Source organism: Lissotriton helveticus, chromosome 2_1, assembly GCF_964261635.1.
Source record: "Lissotriton helveticus chromosome 2_1, aLisHel1.1, whole genome shotgun sequence".
Taxonomy (NCBI): domain Eukaryota; kingdom Metazoa; phylum Chordata; class Amphibia; order Caudata; family Salamandridae; genus Lissotriton; species Lissotriton helveticus.
The window spans coordinates 648,060,811-648,080,213 of NC_136059.1; the positions used below are offsets into that span (position 1 = coordinate 648,060,811).

The window sequence follows — 19,403 nt, forward strand, 5'->3', positions numbered from 1 at the left end:
ACACACGGTGGTTTGGAGCAGATCGGCTATCTAGTTACCCGAAGCCCAGCTGTAACGAGAGCCAAAGGAAGCCAACCCCCCCCCATTGACGCACAGAGAGATGCTGTCTTTTCTCCTGCCGAAAAATCCAGCTCCAGTGTTTCCAGTCACCCTTGCGGGTTTCTGGGAGATCGAGTCCTGAGAACGAGATACAAGACCTCCTTCATTCTATAACCAAGGTACGGAGCCGATTAGATCCTCAGAGAAATTCTTGATTCAGATTCTTGGCAAAAACTAACAACTTAAACTGCAGCTCACTTACTCCTTCCCACGTACTAGGCTTAGGTTAGGTACACCGGGGTAGGCGTATCTTAGAAGCACCAGTTGAGTACGTTTAGTCAATGATTTTATGTATGTATATATTTTATCTATTTTAAACACGGTATGGCTTAGAAACTGTACCATGCTTTTACAGTATTATTTCATAATACTCGTTTTACTGTACGCACTTTACGACAAGTATTGCAATTGTGGCAATTCACTTCTCTTGCACGAGAAAGAGGACTGCTCAATAAATAACAACTTTTATTGAAAACGCCCATTTCTCTATTTCTCTGCACTCCTGGTGAAACTAAGCATGCACGATTGACTGAGTGAAATAGCTGTCTATTGTTTTCCACGACTCTGGAGATATACTCCTTACTCTGGGGGGAGCAAAGTTGTCATGTTTATGCGGTTGTCAGAAACTAATCCCTTCTTGTCTATTCAGGAAAGTTAACTCCTTCCTGTTCATTCGAGAACGTTTCTAGTGACCTCTGAGCTAGCTGGCATACCTAATTAAGTCTAAAATATTCAATAGAGACCTAGTCGACTTCAGTCCTACGTCTAAACTATCATTTATGTTATTCCAATGCGCAGAGCCTATTGGGAATATAGGAACTACACTACAGTGGTGCCTGGAATGCAACCACGATCCCAAGTCGTGTTCTGACTGCAGGACCATGAATCCGAAGTCTTTGCGGGAGTAGTCCCAAAAGCTTCTCGAGGCCTGGCAGTTGGCTCCGTGCCATTCGAGGTCCCGGTCGAGGGACTCCTCGTGGAGCCACCACCGCTGCCACCACCACTCGTCATCCAAGACTTCAGGTCCGTCGAAGCTCAAGTAGAAGACGAAGAACCATCGTCGCTCTTCACGTTCTCACCATCCGTCTGCTGACGCGACAAGGGATGCGGATGGTGCCCCTCTTGCGGTTCTGCGTATGGAGCCCGAAGGGTCGGCTCCGAGTTTCCTTCCCTTTCCAGGACCCAGAGCGACCCCTGCCCAGCTTCAAAGTTTTTACAAAGCGATGCATGCCATCTTTGGGCAGCCCGACTCCGCTGGCTCGCCCTTGGGCCCCACGGAATCGGCTGGGGGCCTTCAACGCCGGCGGCTCCAGCCCTGGCACCGCAGGGTACCCTTGGATCAAGGCCTGGATCCGGATCGGCCCGGTCGACCTCATTACACCTCCATCGGCGTTGATTCTCCCAGCACCACACCCGCAGCCGACGCCGGTTGTGTTCCCAGATGGCGTCGACTTAGGCCTCCATCGACGATGCAGGAACCGGCACCGACGGGTACTTTTGTACCCCTGTTCCACCATCGTTCTTTTAGGCCAGATAACCAACCAGAGGAGGGAGGAGGAGGACTGAGAGGGATCTCAAGACCCTGTAACTGACCAGTTAGAGTATGATTCGGACAGGAGACAGGAGTTGGGGGATGTCAGTGGTCTGGACGCCTCCCCAGACCATGGCATGTTGTCTCCTCCTACCGTAGCTATGGAGGAGGGAGCCTCTTACGCAGTGGTGGTGCTTAGGGCGCCGAGGCTCTCTACCTCGAGCTGCCTACGGTGGCGGTCAGGACTAACCTCCTGACAGAGGTGCTTGAACCGGCAGCAAGCTCTTTGGAGCCCCTGCTACCATTTCTTGAAGCCCTGACTGACATCCTTTTGGGCACCTGGTACAGGCCCAAAACAGGGGCTCCGGTGCATAGGATGATTGCCAGATGCCACAGCCCGGCTCCGGGCGACCCCACTTTCCTCTCACCACCCCACCCCTGAGAGCTTGGTGGTCCAAGCCTCGACGTCCAAATGCGCATTCCCTAACGCACCACCTGATAGGGAATCCAAAAAGCTTGACCATCTTGTGAAGATGGTGTTTTCCTCCTCCAGCTTGGGACTGCGGTCGGTAAACACTGCATGTCTGTTGGGCCGTTACACCCACTCTGTTTGGGATATGGTAGCTCAGGTGCTGCCGCAGTGCATGGAGGAGATCCGAGCCGTACTCTCCCGTGCGAGACACAGCCAAGTTTACCATTCGATGTGGACTGGACATCGTCGACTCGCTAGGCAGGACGATTTCAATGTCGGTAGCCCATCGACGCAATGTCTAGCTGAGGTCAACTGGTTTTTCCGAGGATGTCCAAGCTACCCTCATGGACATGGCTGTCACCTGTTCGGCGTCAAAGCAGACAACGTGCTAGAGCGCTTCAAGGACTCTTGGGCTACGGTCAAGTCCGTGGGCCTCTCCACCACCCTGCTTTTCGTTCTTTCATGGCTACGGAAGGGGTGCCCCCCCCCCCCCACATTCCACCCAGAGCCCCAGGCCGGTGCAAACTATTCAGCCGCTGAGTAGCTGGGGATGTTGGACCGACTGCCATGGGTCTGGCGGTCAGCGAGCGGACCAGTCCACCACCGCCCCTCTATAGCAGCCTCCAAACCCTCCTAGTACAACCTTTCAGGGCCACCAATCGCCAGTGGGCAGCAGGATTCACCATCACCTACCCCACTGGCGCACCATCATGTCGGACAGGTGGGTTTTGTAGATATTCCAAAGGAGCTACTCCCTCCCCTTCGAGACTACCCCTCGGCTCTCTTGGCCAAGGGAACCATTGAGGGAGGTCCTGCCCCAGAAGTAGGTTGTCGTCGTTATTCCCACTACTTTCTGGTGCCCAAGAAAGGCAAAGGCATACGTCCTATCTTGGATCTCAGGAACGTCAACCGCTTCCTACGCAAGGAGAAGTTAAAAATGTTGACGCTAGCTCAGGTCCGGTCTGCCCTCGACTCTGCAGACTGGATGGTAGTGTTGGACTTGAGGACGCTTACTTTCACATCCCCGTCCTGCCAGCCCACCGGCATTACCAGCGGTTCACGGTAGGCCACAAGCTCTTTCAGTTTACCGTGCTCCCCTTTGGCCATACCAGCACTCCTCGGGCGTTCACAAAAGTGATGGCGGTGGTCAAAGCTCATCTGACCAGATCAGGGTTTCCAGTTTTCCCCTATCGACAATTGGCTGTTGAAGGCGGGCTCGCCCCAGGCAGTCGTCTTCTACTTCCAGACTACGGTGGACCTCCTGCACTCGCTGTGGTTCACTATAAATGTGCCGAAGTCACACCTGATTCCCTCTCAGAAGCTCCTTTTCATCAGAGCGTTTCTGGACGCGACGCAGTTTCAGGCTTATCCTCCCCAACAGGGAGTCTGGGATATTTGGGCTATGATTCCGATCTTTCAGTCTCTATTCCGGGTTTCGGTCAGAATGACCCGGAGGCTGCTGGGCCTCATGGCCTTCTGCATACTGCTGGTGGATCATGCCAGGCGGCATTTTTGGGCTCTGCAGTGGAACCTGAAGTTTCAGTGGGCGCAGCATCAGGAGAATCTGTCTGATTGCATTCAGATCTCAGAGGGCGCTGCATGTCAATTGCAGTGGTGGCTAACGAACCAGGATTGGGTCAACGGCAGATCCCTCTCCCTTCCCTTCCCACAACTGGAGTACGCAGTGGTGACGGATGCATCACTTCTAGGGTGGGGGGGCCACATGGGAGAGGCGGAGATCAGAGGCCTCTGTGGAGTCTGGGCTCCACATCAATCTTTTGGAGCTTCAGGCAATCAGTCTTGCACTGAATGCATTCCTTGTCCGGGGAAGAGTGGTGCAGGTGTTCACGGACAACACCATCGCCATGTGGTAGAGGGCGGGGTGTTGTCGTGGACCCTATGTGAAGAGGCCCTCTGTCTCTGGACATGGCTGGAACATCAGGGCAGATCACCAAACTCAGCAGCAGATGCATGATGGATCACTACTGGTATCTTCACTCGGAGGTGGTGCAAGGACTCTTTCAGCAGTGGGGAGAGCCTTGGTTAGATCTATTTGCCACCGAAGAGAATGCGCAATGTAAGCAATTCTGCATGTTGGAATTTCCAAGGCAGCACTTGCTAGGCAACGCTTTTCATCGCGAGTGGAGTTGCGGTCTGTTGTACGCCTTTCCGCCTATACCACTTCTGCCCAGAGTGCTGAAGAAGATCAAGTGCAACCGGATCCCCTTTCTGACGTTCTCTTGTTCCTCCTGTCTTTGGCCCAGCAGGGCTCTGCTCTGGGCACTCTGAAGGGCTACCGCTCAGCCCTTTCAGCCTTTCTTAGACTTCCTGATCAGCCTTCTCTTTTCAAGTCCCGTGTTGTAAATCTCTTCCTTAAGGGCATTAATCCTCTTTTTCCTCCTGTTCCCTTTGTAATGCCTCAGTGGGACTTGCCTTATGTGCGCTCCCTTTGAGCCATTTTATAACTGTCCTCTCAGACTTCTTACTTTAAAGACTGCCTTTCTGGTTACCATTGCCTATGCTCGCAGGGTGAGTGAGCCCCAAGCTCTTTCTTCAAAGCCTCCTTTTCTGGCTGTTCATCCAGACAAGGTTGTCCTCAGAATCAGACCTTCCCTTCTTCCCAAGGTGGTTACTTATTTCCACATTGGTCAAACCATCACTTTACCCACCTTCTTTATACCTCTGCATCCTTCTAAGGAGGAAGAGAGGCTCCACCGTCGGACCAAGGTAGGTACTGCACCACCAGCCTCACTGAGCCTACTGGGTGCAGAGGTCACTGGGCCCGATGTTAGCCTATGGGAGGTGGGGGCATCTCGAAGAGGCACCAGATGTCGGTAAGCACCCACGGTCTAAGGACACAGGCTCTGGGGGGTTGATGTCAGCACTGTAGGGGCCACCACGCAGAATCAAAGCTGCATCACCAGCGGCCACAGGGTGCAAATGGGCATCGGGTACCCTAGAGAAATCAATGGATATCCTTGGTTGGAGACAAAGGCTTCAGGCTCGGTCTAGAAAACTGGCAGAAGGAATCCAACGACTGGGGAGGTGAGTTGGATAGTGGGGGGATGCCGGGATACAGTCTGCTGGGCACCCCAAAGCCTTGTTGCTGCGGGTGCAGGGGTGTCTTTAGGCGTTGGGATTCTCTCACTAGATCCGGTCGTGGGGGGGGGGGGGGGGGGGGGGGGGGGGAGAGAAAGACCCTTCAAGATGAAGCTGCAAGCGTTGTGGCAAAGTTCACGAGAAGCCCTCCATCGCTGGATCCCAGGTCAGGATCGCCCTGGAGACGTTACTGATCGTTGGGCCACCTGGACTTGGGCTGTGGACGAAAGGTGGAGAGTGGTGAGCACTCGTGGTTCCAGGAGGCACTGGAGTCCTTGTAGTAGGTTGCTTTTGCTGGACAAATCCGGTGTCAGAGTCTGTATTAAAGGCAGCTTAGGTCTCTGCAGTAGCTGGAGAGTTGGTAGCCGTGGAAAACGCTGATTTCTTTAAGCAGGGTTGCTGGAGGAGGAGACAGGAAGGTAGGGCTGAGGTCAAGTCAGTTGTCGTCTTCTCCACTGCTGCACTGCTCTTCGGTCCTTCTTCATAGGTCGTCTAATCTGAGAAACAAAGATTTAAGGGTGTTACTGAGGTAAGGGGGGCAATAGCCAATGGATACTGCCCTTCTGGGGTCAAGTCAGTTGTCGTTTTCTCCACTGCTGCACTGCTCTTCGGTCCTTCTTCATAGGTCGTCTAATCTGAGAAACAAAGATTTAAGGGTGTTACTGAGGTAAGGGGGGCAATAGCCAATGGATACTGTCCCCCTAGGGGGACTACACCCTTTGGGCAGAGGGGTACATTCCTATTGGGCCTAATCCTCCAAACAAAGATGGAGAATTCTTGAAGAGAGGGGTTCACCTCAGCTCCTGGCCACCGTAGGGTGTCCCAAGCTAAGTTGGACACTCCTACTCGGTTTACTAATTTTCCCCGCCTGTCCTGCTACCAAAAAGTGGGTCTGGAACAGGGAGGCAGGCATCTCCTCTAGTTGTAGCTGCCCAAATCAGCATAACACAAGGTGAAAGTCTTTGAGGCTCATCACGAAGTGCTGCAGTTCCTGCTAGGAGGAGGTGAGAAGCACCTCCAGACAGAGCAGGCTTTGTGCTCGCGGAGGTCAGAAACAAAGGCTCTCACCCCATGAGGTCAGAAATCTGTCTAGTGCGGGCTGGATGGCAGCAACCAGTAAGCCACTACACTAGAAGCTGGTCCTTTTTCAGGGGGATCTCTAAGAAGCCCTCTGAGTGCATTTCATAATAATCCAACACTGGCATCAGTGTTGGTTTATTATGCTGAGAAGTTTGATACCAAACTTCTCAGACTTCAGTAAAGCCAACATAGAGCTGTGAAATGTGTTAAACTCACAGACCATGTACTCAAAATGGCTTCACTGCACATAGTGTCCAAGAATGGACTCAGACACAGTAGGGGCATATTGCTCATGCAGCTATGCCCTCAACTGTGGTATAGTGCACCCTGCCATAGGGCTGTAAGGCCTGACAGAGGGGTGGCTTATCTATGCCACAGTCAATGGTGGGTAGCATGACACCCAGGAAGGTGTTCTGTGTCGACTTAGTTTGTAGTGTGTTTATCTAGGTACCTGAATCAATATTCCTATTCTTTGCCCTTGTCCGGTTATAAATCAATAATATCCCTACAACGGCATAGAAACCCTTTTCATAATTCAGTCATAGCGCATGCTGTCACATTAAGCAAGCCTATTCCTCCAGCCCCCTAGAAAGCACACCGAGTTCTTAAACAAATCCAAGCCTCCAGCAACCTGGGAAATCCCCGCTGCTTTGTTTTGATTTCGTCCGAGAACTCCTGTAAAGCACTGTAAGAACGACCAGTTCTTAGTGACATCTTTATTGACGTCTTATGCCCAGCCTTACGTCAAACCCGGCACCTTTCAGGTATAAATATACCAACGTTGCCTTAAGCAAACACACGGTGGTAATCCTGGAGCAGAGCAGCTATCTACTTCCGAAGAGCCCAGCTGATGCGAGAGCCCACGGACGCTGCCCCTCCCTTTTGACGCGCTGAGAAAGACGCTGTCTTTTCTCTTGCCGAGAAATCCAGCCTCCGGTGTTTCCAGCCTACCCTTGCGGGTTGCTGGGATACCGAGTCCTGAGAGAGAGATACCAGCCCTCCTGCCTTCTAATACCCAGGTACTGAACTGACTAAACCCTTACAGAGAATTCTTGAGTCAGATTCTTGGCAAAACAAACTTAACTTAAACTGCTACTTACTTACTCCTTCCCACGTATTAGGCTTAGGTCAGGTACACCGGGGTAGGCGTAGTTAGAAGCACCAGTTGAGTACGATTAGTCAATGTATATATGTATGTAGCTAAGAAACCATATCAATGCTTTTACAGTATTATTTCATAATCCTGCTTTTACTGTATGCACTTTACTTAACTATAAGTATTGCAATTGTAGCAATTCATTTCTCTTGTATGAGGAAAGAGACTGCTCAATAAATAACACCTTTTATTGAAAACGCCCGTCTCTCTTTTTCTCTGCAATCTGGTGAAACTAAGTACGCACCTTTGACTGAGTGAAATAGCTGTCTTTTGTTTTCACACAACTCTAGAGATATACTCTTATTCAGGGAGAGCAAAGTTATCATGTTTTATGGTTGTCAGAAACTAAATCCCTTCTTGTCTATCCAGGGAGGTTAAACTCCTCCTCGCTTACTCGAGAAAGTTTCTAGTGAACTCTGAGCTAGCTGGCAAAAAAACTTACGTCTAATATAGTCAGTAGAGACCTAGTTAACCTCAGTCCTACGTCTACACTACTGAAGATATTATTCCAATGCGCAGAGCCTATTAGGACTATAGGAACTACACTACATGGCGCCCAACGTTTGGTAAGGCGATAAATCTAACGCAAGACGTTAGAGTAACTCAGTCGTGCTTTTTCACACAGACCCTTTCTCCCGTAAATACTCCAAAGACGTCTGGAGTGGGTCAAAGGTTAAAATCCACCGGAACTTAGTAGGAAGAGATTTCGATGTATAGTTTTTGGTTTAGTCAACGTTGAAGGATACAGTGTTCCAAAATATTGTGCACCTAATCTTTGTTTCCTTGAAAACCTGATCCGCAACAAAAAACCTTCCTGTCAGTAAATTGTCAGACGGTGAAGAAGATAGGGAGGGAGCTAGAATAGCAGCTCGTCTCCTAGAGGATGACAATAGTCTCCTGCAAACCGACCCGGATGCAATACTCATTCCGGTCAACATAAGAAAAACTATAACTCTTAAACTTATAGAAAATGGACTAACATCGAGAGGTGGTACAGTCATATTCGTAATTGAGGCACATGAATATCGGCAGACAGAGGTATTCTATTCATGGATAAACTTAAATGGACTAACATCGAGAGGTGGTACAGTCATATTCGTAATTGAGGCACATGAATATCGGCAGACAGAGGTATTCTATTCATGGATAAACTTTCCAGCAGCAAACGCTGTCACACATGAATTCCACTATTACAAAATAGAGGAACCACCGGATGACTACACTCCTTTCGAGGAGGTGGAAATCCCACTAAAATACCAAGAGCACCTGCTCTGGTTTAAAGGCGCCCTAAAACATAATAATCACATCAACAGGCTCGGTCCACTAGGTAGACAAGGAGCAACGTGGCCGGTTCTAGCCAGCTACACACCACATCCCGACATCGAAAAAATGTCAATACCAGAACTTTTAGCACAGCTAAAACAACTGATTAAAATACATAGACAATTAGTCCAATATGTAATGCGGACTTCAACAGTCCAACCAGCTATTAACATTCCACAGCTGACCCCTCATCAGGGGAATACAAATAAAATAACACCACAGAACATACAGTCATGTCTGGGTAAAGTACCCATAAAACGGGAACAAATTCCATTCTGGTTAGCACAAAAAAATCACTCAAATAGAGGCAGTTTTTCCGGATACTACCCCTACTGAGAAACACAGAATTCTGACTATCTGCCTTCCAATGGGGATCGCACCACATGTGGAGGACTGTGACACTTGGGGCACAGTCTTTGCTTCCATTTACACAAAAACACATGGTGTTCCGTCTATGGCAGTAATGTGCTAAGACAGATTCAAAACGAATACGGTCCAGAACCTGCTTTAACTCTGGGTATGAAATTACTGAAAGACTTCAAGCAGGTCTCAGCTTTATTATTATCTAACATAAAAGGAGAAGCAGCATCTGTGGCGATCCGCCAGAAACTGAAAGAGACAGATATAGCAGAACAGCCATTTGAACTTGCCAGAATCATAGAAAAATCCTATGAAGAACTAGGAAGAGATAGTTTGGGTGGGAAACCAGTAAAACCCCAACTAACTGAAAATCCTGAAAAGATATTTATTAAAAATAATCTAAACACTCCAAAAAAGAGCTGGGATGGAAATAAACAATCCACTCCCAAAGAAAAAAGATTCCAGTCCAGAGGAAAGTCTCCTCGGCGGAGAGAAAGATCTCCGGACCAAGGACACAAGTCTCCCCAGAGGGAGCCCTCTGAGAAAAGATACAACCTTAGAAATAGGGATAATTAGAAGAAACCTGATAGATATCAAGATATTGATACACGTCCCTCTCGATCTTTTCAGACTTCCTCGCAGAAATCGGAAAGAAGAGGACGGTCAGAACACAGGGAAGAGCACGTCAAGTCCAAAGACAAAGAACCTGCTCATCAAAGTAAAAAACTACAATTTCCAAAAAAGAAGGTAGCCAGTATTAAAGTAATCAAACATGCCGAGGATCCTGAGGACACAGCTGAAAAACGGAGAGTGGGCTCAGACAATGCTAGACAGCGCAGCAGAAGTGAGCATAGCTCGCAAGATCCTGATGAATCATCTGGAGACAGTGGAAACGAATGAATACATTCAGGTGGAAACTGCAGATACCAGAGTTAGTAAACCTCATAAAATATACGAAATAACATTACGTATAGAGGGAGATAAGACTAGGAAAATAAGGGGTCTATTTTGGGATAACTTCTCCAAAGGCTATGACATCCTTTTAGCTGAAAAAGACTGGCCACCGGAGTTTGTCAGGGAGTGCCCTCACGGCGAAGAAATGATTATGCCTGCCTTCTCAAATCACATTCCAATTCATAAAAAATATACACTTGCAAGAAAGTGGGCAGTAGCCCAAGCTCCTGCATTATATAAAAACCATGTTGGATGGGATGAGGACTCTCCTCCTCACAAAATCCAGTTAAAATGTCAACTAACTGCACAGAGGCAGTACCCAATTAAGCAAGAAGCTAAAAAACAGGTCAGGGAGATCTTAGATCAACTTGAATACCAGGGGGTGATTGAAACATGCACCTCTCAAATGAACAATCCTTTGTTTCCTGTCTCCAAGCCAGACGATTCATATCGTCTAGTTTTGGACTACAGACACCTTAACTCATGTTGCAAAACTTTTGCAGTACAAAACTCACATAGTGCAGCACTAATGAATAACATTGTGCGCAAAAAATACAAAACAACATTAGACATCTCTAATGGATTCTTTTGTCAAAACATAGCACCTGAAAGCAGGTATTTGACCGCTTTCTCAATAATGGGCTCGCAGAAAAATTCTGTCGACTCCCACAGGGGTTCAAGAACAGCCCAGGATTATTCTCAGCAAGAGTAACAGAGTTACTACAAATGTATGATGATGAGGCATTATCTTATGTCGATGACATCTATCTAACAGATGATGATGATTTGGATACTCACTTGAAAAGAGTGAACACCATAATACTTGGGTTCGCAGCAGAGGGTTACAAATTCAACTTTAAAAAGTCACGAATTGCCCATCTAACTGTCCTGGTTTTAGGATATGAATTATCAAGTGAAGGCAAAAGCCTGGCAGACAATTTCTTAGAGAAATGTGCTGTAATCCAAGCACAATCAATTCTAGGTTTCCTGAATTTCGGAAGAACTTACATTCTAAATTATGCAGAGAGGGTTAAACCTCTCTATGAACTAATAAAACCAGATTTTAAAACAATCAATTGGACTCAAAAACACACAGAAATTTTGAGATCATTGCAAACAGACATGTTACCTAAAACAAAATTACAAACACGCGATAACACACGCAACCTTGTAATCCGAGTCATCCCAGGAAGATGCGGATTCACATACCTAACCTCTAATGAGGGAGAAACGGTACCAATAGCATACAAATCACATTTGTACACAGAAGCTGAAAAAACATTCAGTATTAAGGAAAACATTGTACATGCGGTTCAAACAGCTGTAGCAAAAGAAAGAGACCAAGCCGAAGGCAGACGGATTACGGTTAGAACAGCAGAATCAGCCTTTGAGGCATTAACAAGCCCATGTAATTTACCTACTGTGGCATTAAATCCAAAATTGATACAATGGGAAAATTCTCTTGCTACAGACAAAGTGAAATACTATTTTGACCCGGAAATGAAAAAATTAAAAAATCTAGAATATGAAAGAGAATATCCTCTGCCAATCGACATTCTGCCCATACAACAGTACGCCTGTGTAATATACACAGACGGATATGCACAACCCTCAGTTTGGGGAAACAAGCCTATAACGCCACATGCGAGATTGCTAAATACGTGTGGCGCGGAGGTAAATTGAGACCTCTGGCAACAAAATCACACTCTGTAGAAAACAATTCTGATTAACAAACTGAAGTAATAGCGTTAAAAATTGGCGCTAGATAATGCCGATCACGAATTCCCGACACTAATAGTGTGCGATTCGCATTCCTGCGTCAAATCATACAACGAAGACTTGCAGAAATGGGTTGAAAACGGTTACAAAGATGACACAGGTGCCACAATAAAGCAAAAATCGCTTTGGGAACAAATAGTTCTTTTACAGAAAGAACTACCAAAGACTCACGTGATACAGTCATTGAGTCATGAACGTGATGGCGTTCACGTTTCAGGGAATTCATTGGCCGAGACAGCCACAACGGAAGCAACTAAGCCGGCTTCTGTAGCTACAAAAAAGCGTTCAGGAAAATACGTAGACGGGGAAACGATGCTAGCGGTAAAAACGTCTTCAAAAGGCGACTGTGCAGCGCTACCTGTCAACTATCCACTCAATTATACATATATAATCGATGCAAACTCCGTTCCTTTTGCTCAAATCCCTGGAGTGGGGGATAGGGTAATTCCAAACATGAACAGGAGAAACTTATTAATAGCAGACGCACATATGGGTGATGGTCTAAGACACCTTAAGATTAAGGAATCTCTGAAAGAATTACAATCAATATACAGGAATGAGCCTGCAAAACTACAAATTTACATTTTACTGTAAAAACTGCAACAGAGATCGCAGTGGCGAACCACCGGGAGTATTACCATTGCCCTTCTTTTAAATATCATAAGAATATCAATACAAAAACCCAGAGAAAATGCGTTCCATTAATATTATTTAAGACTAGTTTCACTTAAGATGTAGACCCCCAGCTCTCGGCTGACGTCTGAACTGTTAAAAAAGATTTGCGAGTCTATAGCAGCATAGACGCAATTGGCATGCTACACTCTGACCAGGGTCCTGCTTTTAGCTCTCGAGCTTATGAGGAGGACAAGACCAGCATGGGCATTGCATTGCGGGAATCTTATCACTTCCTTCCTGAGGGAAATGGGATGGTGGAAAGAAAAAACCGAGACATAAAGCAATCTATAACGGCAAAGGTATTAGGTTCGGGGGTTGGGTCAAACATTTAATAAGTGTCCAACGTAGTCTTAAATATCTGCCAAGAAATTCTCTAAAAGGTTTCAGTCTGTACGAACTATTGTTCGGGACTAGAATGCATATCCAGGATCTCGATAGTCAGACTTCAGTGGTAGAAAGAAAATGCTTTGATATCAAAGATCGTTTGGCTATTTTACAGGACTTAAATGAAACAAGAAAAGACCTGAGCAACATAAAGTTGAAACAACAGCCAACAGCCACTGAAGAGAAACCACCTGTCCCAGCAAGGCCTGTCTGGATTCCAAAGATTGGGGATCTGGTCAGAGAGAAAATCGCGGTGAAGAAGGAATTTGGGCCTTCTTACAGAAAAGCAGTACCTGTCTTAGCTGTCAACGGAACAAGATCAGTTGTACTACCGCCCCTTGCTGGTAAAAAGGAGAACCGAGTTGTATCCATCGACCTGGTTAAACCACAATCATGTGGCCAATAATAAGTAGTAGGCCAAGTGGACTCCCAAGAAATAGCAGAACACCAAAGTTTGCTACAAATCAAGAGGTTCAAACTGAGAGACTAATCACATTTGATAAACCTACAGTGAATCAACAAGGACTATGCAACAAAGCCATGGAACTTATGCCTCTTGAAACCCAAATTGCAACAATTCGTCAAGAAACACCTGTTTACAACGATGTAGCCACAGACTATACTAATGAAACAAAGAAGAATCCAGAAGCAATTCCAATAATTGACAGAACTGCATCAGGCTACTTCATCAACTTCGATGACTTTTCTGAGGATCCGAGCGAACCTGAGGAACAGCCAACAACAACAAAAACTTTTAAAGACAAAACTAAAGAACTCCTCCATCAACTACAAGAAACCTATCTGATTTCCCCATGGATTGAATTTTGGGTGGTGCTAGGTGTACTTTTCCTTCTGCTTTGGCTCATCATGGTGCTATGCTTGGGACACTTCATTGAGGGTAAATATGTTACAATGGACACAGCAAGCCAGAATATCAACCTGGTCCTAAAGCCACACAAGTCTTCACACATCGAGAAAAGAGAACTTTCTTCAGTAAACTTCACAGCCAATCCAATACCCGGTGGGGTAGCATGGGACAAAACAGATTACGATATATATGGCCCGGTCGAGCTCTTGAAGTATCCTCATCAATTTAAGGTTTCATTAAGTGACTTTGTAAAACCGAGTACATTCTCTGATGATTGGGACTTTGAAAGTATTAATGGTATGATGTCAGACTTAGTTATGTCAGCAACATTTACAGAACATGATTATTTACAAGGTTCAATGAATTATGATCAGATGTATGTTACAACCACTATGGTAACCATTATTTGCATAAATCTGCTCAACCTAGAAATGTTTTTAAATTATAATCAATGGGAACATTGTGCAACTCCACCAAAAGGTAGTTCAAAAACATTTTATGAGAAATTCCCATACTTCTCAGGGTTTAACACAAGTGAAGCAGAAACGTTTTAAACAGGAATGAAAACCATGCTGACAAATACAAAATTAATCTATTCCGAATTTTTTTTTGAAAAAATGAATACATTTGGTTTTGATTTTTGGAAAAATAACATTGAAACAAAAACGATCTGGGGTACTAGAGATTGGCAAGTGCAAGGTATAGATTCATTATTCAGAGCCTGCATGATCCCAGAACAAATTATATTTTTGAATGACACAATTCAACAACCAACCTGGCTTGGCCTAGCCAAAATTAAAGACTTAAACAAACCGTCTATTCCAAAGCCAACACCTGACAGTAATAGCACTACAGCGGTTTAGATGGACGTATCCCATATTTTGAACCAAAACAGAACACATCCTGATTGGAAAAAATGGTTGATCTGGCCCACAGACACAAATAACTGTCAAGATAGATTCCTGAGCAAAATACAGGGGTTCAAATTGACCAGGCCAGACCCTAGATACTCCCAGCGACAACATCCAGGGATAATAAAAACATACAGTGTAGGAAAACTCTGCCTTGAATGGCTACACACAGCCACACTGGCAGAAATTAAGCAACACTTAACTTTACTTAAAGAAGGTGCTGACTTGCGTGATTTCATTATGGGACCACGCAAACCGCGTCAAAAACGTTTTATAGCAGCCTCTATATATGCAGCTTATAACGAAGCTTGGAAAGAAACTCAAATTGAAACAGCAGAGAAAATACGGGAAATTGACCGCATTAATTTGGAAAAATCACTTTCTGTTGTGGACAATGGGTTAATGACTCTGTCTTCCAGAATATATTCACTGGACAGTATTGTATCATCTGCAATCGATATAATGGAGCAGGACTTACTAATGTTACAACATGGTCAGTCCCAATTGCGTTCTATTGTACAGCTTGGCTGGACGTTACAAAATCTGCGTTCAGGCTACGTGCCTTGGCGTTTAATCAACACAACGTCACTATTCTCTATCTTTAACCTTACTGATATACAAATCAGCTTGGCACAAAAAGGAGCAGAATATACAATTCTGAGCATTGAAAAACTTGAGAGATTACCATTGACAATGTCAGAACGACCTGTCATTGAATGGATAATACACGGAATCATAACTATTCCGATAACAACTAGTTATGTTGGTTGGGTAAAGGATACATTAAGTCATCATGGAAATTACCTTACACACACACATGTTATAGTGAAAAAGGACAGAATGTATTTCTTAGTGGTGATAATTGTGAAAAATCACTAAGTGGTATACTTCTGTGTCAGGGTATAAATCTACATGGGGCCTGTGAGGGGACTTCAAATAACCTTTCATGTCACCAGCTTGGCACACCTGCAACTCGAATAGAGCCATTCTTTAGACGGCTTTCGAACGGGAGCTACCTTCTAATAGTGGACCACAGATGTTGTGGCTTGGTGCCAGGAAAAGCTTATCTAGTAAGCGTTTCGTCCATGGTCACTTGCTGTATGCTGGTATTGTATCCGAACGACACTTCAGACAGGGAGGGAAAAATTTGGCCCAGTTCAAAAATCTATTCTATTCGAATTGATACTTTAAGCAGAATGAAGTCTGTTCTTCTACAGACGCCTGTGCCCTTGACGTCATCAAAAGAAACGTATGATCTCCAAGTTGCAAGGACAACGGCAGAGATACATAACCTTTTATCAATAAATTGCCCCTTACACTTCGCAGAAATGCTAAACGAAATCTTAAACATTTCTGATACGAATGGTATCGCGAGTGTATTTAAGACAATTTTTTCGGGACTGTTGACACCTTTCAAAGCAGTCCTGGGCATCTTTCCTAATTTTGTCCATTCAATCTTTGGCGGCCTTCCACTCCTGTTGGGACTCGTAGCAGGCATTTTATTTTTGATACTCCTGCTTCGTTATGGCAAGCCAAGTCACAGACAAGACTCCAGCAACAATGGAAGAAACGATCCTAGCTATACGCTATCGGGACCGCATAACTAAAGTCCTTGGATTAGCCCGGCTAAGAGATCTGAATATGACCTGGTTTCTTTCATTCAGACCCATCTGGCAGAACTGTATCTACCTGTGTTAAGATGTATGCTGTGCGGAGAAGAATGCGTGTTAGACGTCCGTCTCACACTACAATCAGAAGAACCATTGAATACAGATACTTTGCTAAGTCCAGTAAAGGCTCATGCATCGTGTTGTCGCCAGCGGTTACCCATCCTGATGACGGCATTCGTTGAGACTTCACCACTGCGATTAAAGGGTAGTGGAGTGCAAGATGAGAGCAGCATCAACCAGGTACGACCTTCTGTGAACACTGCTGATCAATACATCGATGATTGCAATCATTCTCACGACTGCACAGTTGCGGCATTTTCCAACTTGGTCGAACTTTCGCCTGAAGCGGTAGACTGCTTTTTTGAAAGTCTGTCTGAAATTATGTTCTCCCCTGAACAAAAAGAATAAACTTTTAAGTAAACGAGCACTCAGCGTTCCCTGAACTCTGAATTTGGCCTTCAGCTTTGAAAAACAAAATCTACTGAAAATATTTGGAACTGTTTTGACTTCTTCCCTTGAAAAACAAAATTATTATTTTCCAGATTCCAAAATATTTACCTTTTTTTTTGGGCACTCATCCTCTGCTTATAGTAGAACTATTCTTAGAGAACAAAGCTTCTATTTTTAGGAACTCTAGAGACAATATATTACCTCAGCCTCTAGCATATTTACATATATCTGTATTTATATGTGATGAAATGGTCTCGCACTTTTCTTTTCTGTATTAAGAGCCATTTCATGTGTAATTTTCGCAAATCATTCATGCTGATATATATATGCATCCTTTTTAATGAATGATTACACTGCTTGAAAGCGTACAGTACCTATACTCATTTTTCGTGTATTTCGCATATGCCATTCCAGATGCAAAATAATGTATTTTGGGGTGGATCGGTATACACATGCACCGTTAGATATGTTTACTATTGCTTAGTTTAGTAATTATGGACATGAATTCGTGGAGTGGGTGTAGTGTGTTTATCTAGGTACCCGAATCAATATTCCTATTCTTTGCCCTTGTCCGGTTATAAATCAATAATATCCCTACAACGTCATAGAAACCCTTTTCATAATTCAGTCATAGCGCATGCTGTCACATTAAGCAAGCCTATTTCTCCAGCCCCCTAGAAAGCACACCGAGTTCTTAAACAAATCCAAGCCTCCAGCAACCTGGGAAATCCCCGCTGCTTTGTTTTGATTTCGTCCGAGAACTCCTGTAAAGCACTGTAAGAATGACCAGTTCTTAGTGACATCTTTATTGACGTCTTATGTCCAGCCTTACGTCAAACCCGGCACCTTTCAGGTATAAATATACCAACGTTGCCTTAAGCAAACACACGGTGGTAATCCTGGAGCAGAGCAGCTATCTACTTCCGAAGAGCCCAGCTGATGCGAGAGCCCACGGACGCTGCCCCTCCCTTTTGACGCGCTGAGAAAGACGCTGTCTTTTCTCTTGCCGAGAAATCCAGCCTCTGGCGTTTCCAGCCTACCCTTGCGGGTTGCTGGGATACCGAGTCCTGAGAGAGAGATACCAGCCCTCCTGCCTTCTAATACCCAGCTACTGAACTGACTAAACCCTTACAGAGAATTCTTGAGTCAGATTCTTGGCAAAACAAACTTAACTTAAACTGCTACTTACTTACTCCTTCCCACGTATTAGGCTTAGGTCAGGTACACCGGGGTAGGCGTAATTAGAAGCACCAGTTGAGTACGATTAGTCAATGTATATATGTATGTATCTATTTTATCCATTTTAAAGTATCATATGGCTAAGAAACCATATCAATGCTTTTACAGTATTATTTCATAATCCTGCTTTTACTGTATGCACTTTACTTAACTATAAGTATTGCAATTGTAGCAATTCATTTCTCTTGTATGAGGAAAGAGACTGCTCAATAAATAACACCTTTTATTGAAAACGCCCGTCTCTCTTTTTCTCTGCAATCTGGTGAAACTAAGTACGTACCTTTGACTGAGTGAAATAGCTGTCTTTTGTTTTCACACAACTCTAGAGATATACTCTTATTCAGGGAGAGCAAAGTTGTCATGTTTTATGGTTGTCAGAAACTAAATCCCTTCTTGTCTATCCAGGGAGGTTAAACTCCTCCTCGCTTACTCGAGAAAGTTTCTAGTGAACTCTGAGCTAGCTGGCAAAAAAACTTAAGTCTAATATAGTCAGTAGAGACCTAGTTAACCTCAGTCCTACGTCTACACTACTGAAGATATTATTCCAATGCGCAGAGCCTATTGGGACTATAGGAACTACACTACAAGTTTAGCTACACCGCAACACATAGCCTGCAATGTCAGGGTGTATGTGTTTGGTATGGGGTCCTTTAGGGTGGAACAATACATGCTGCATCCCTATGGGACCCTCTCTGGTCACAAGGCCGTTGGTATCACTGGTACCTTTTACAAGGTACTTGTATGCGAGCCAGAGGAGTACCAATTTTGGGAGCAATGGTACTGTTTTGGGAAAGAACACAGGACCTGGGAACATGATTGGCAGGGACCCAGGGCATACTCAGTCAAAGTGCTTCAGATATCAGGCCTATAGTTAGGGGGTGACCATGCAAAAAGGGGCTCTTTACTACAGTACCTTTGTTCACATGGATAAGAATTGTGATTACTGTGATTAAGTGGGTTGTCACCCCGACTAATAACCTAATTTCTTACAATGACATGCTTCAAAGTACAGGTAGAAGTGGCATTTTTCCTTTTAAAAAGCTTACGCAAAATATAATATAATAGCAGCTGGGCTATCTATGCTCTGGCTTCCAGTGCATGAACTAACACCTTTCAAACTTGGTTAGGTGGTTTTTAATTACTTTCTTATTTTTCCATCAAAGTTAAAGGCATTAGAAATCATGCATACAGTACTACTGGGAAACTTGAAGGCTCAAAGCAAAAGCTCTTGGTGTGCCCTAACATACACTTAAGTCTAATGAAGGATGTGTTCTTCTCAACTCTGGGACCAAAGTCCTGGAATTCACTTCTGCTTGAACTCTGCTACTCTCAATTACTGACAGTCACAAAAAG

At 45.0% G+C, this 19,403-nt stretch overlaps 1 protein-coding gene across 3 annotated transcripts in view; it reads right to left on the minus strand.

Moving 5' to 3' along the window:
• CCNH (cyclin H) overlaps nt 1-19,403 on the minus strand; it is a 199,223-nt gene that overhangs the window by 50,518 nt on the left and 129,302 nt on the right. The gene's annotated exons all lie outside the window — the stretch shown is intronic.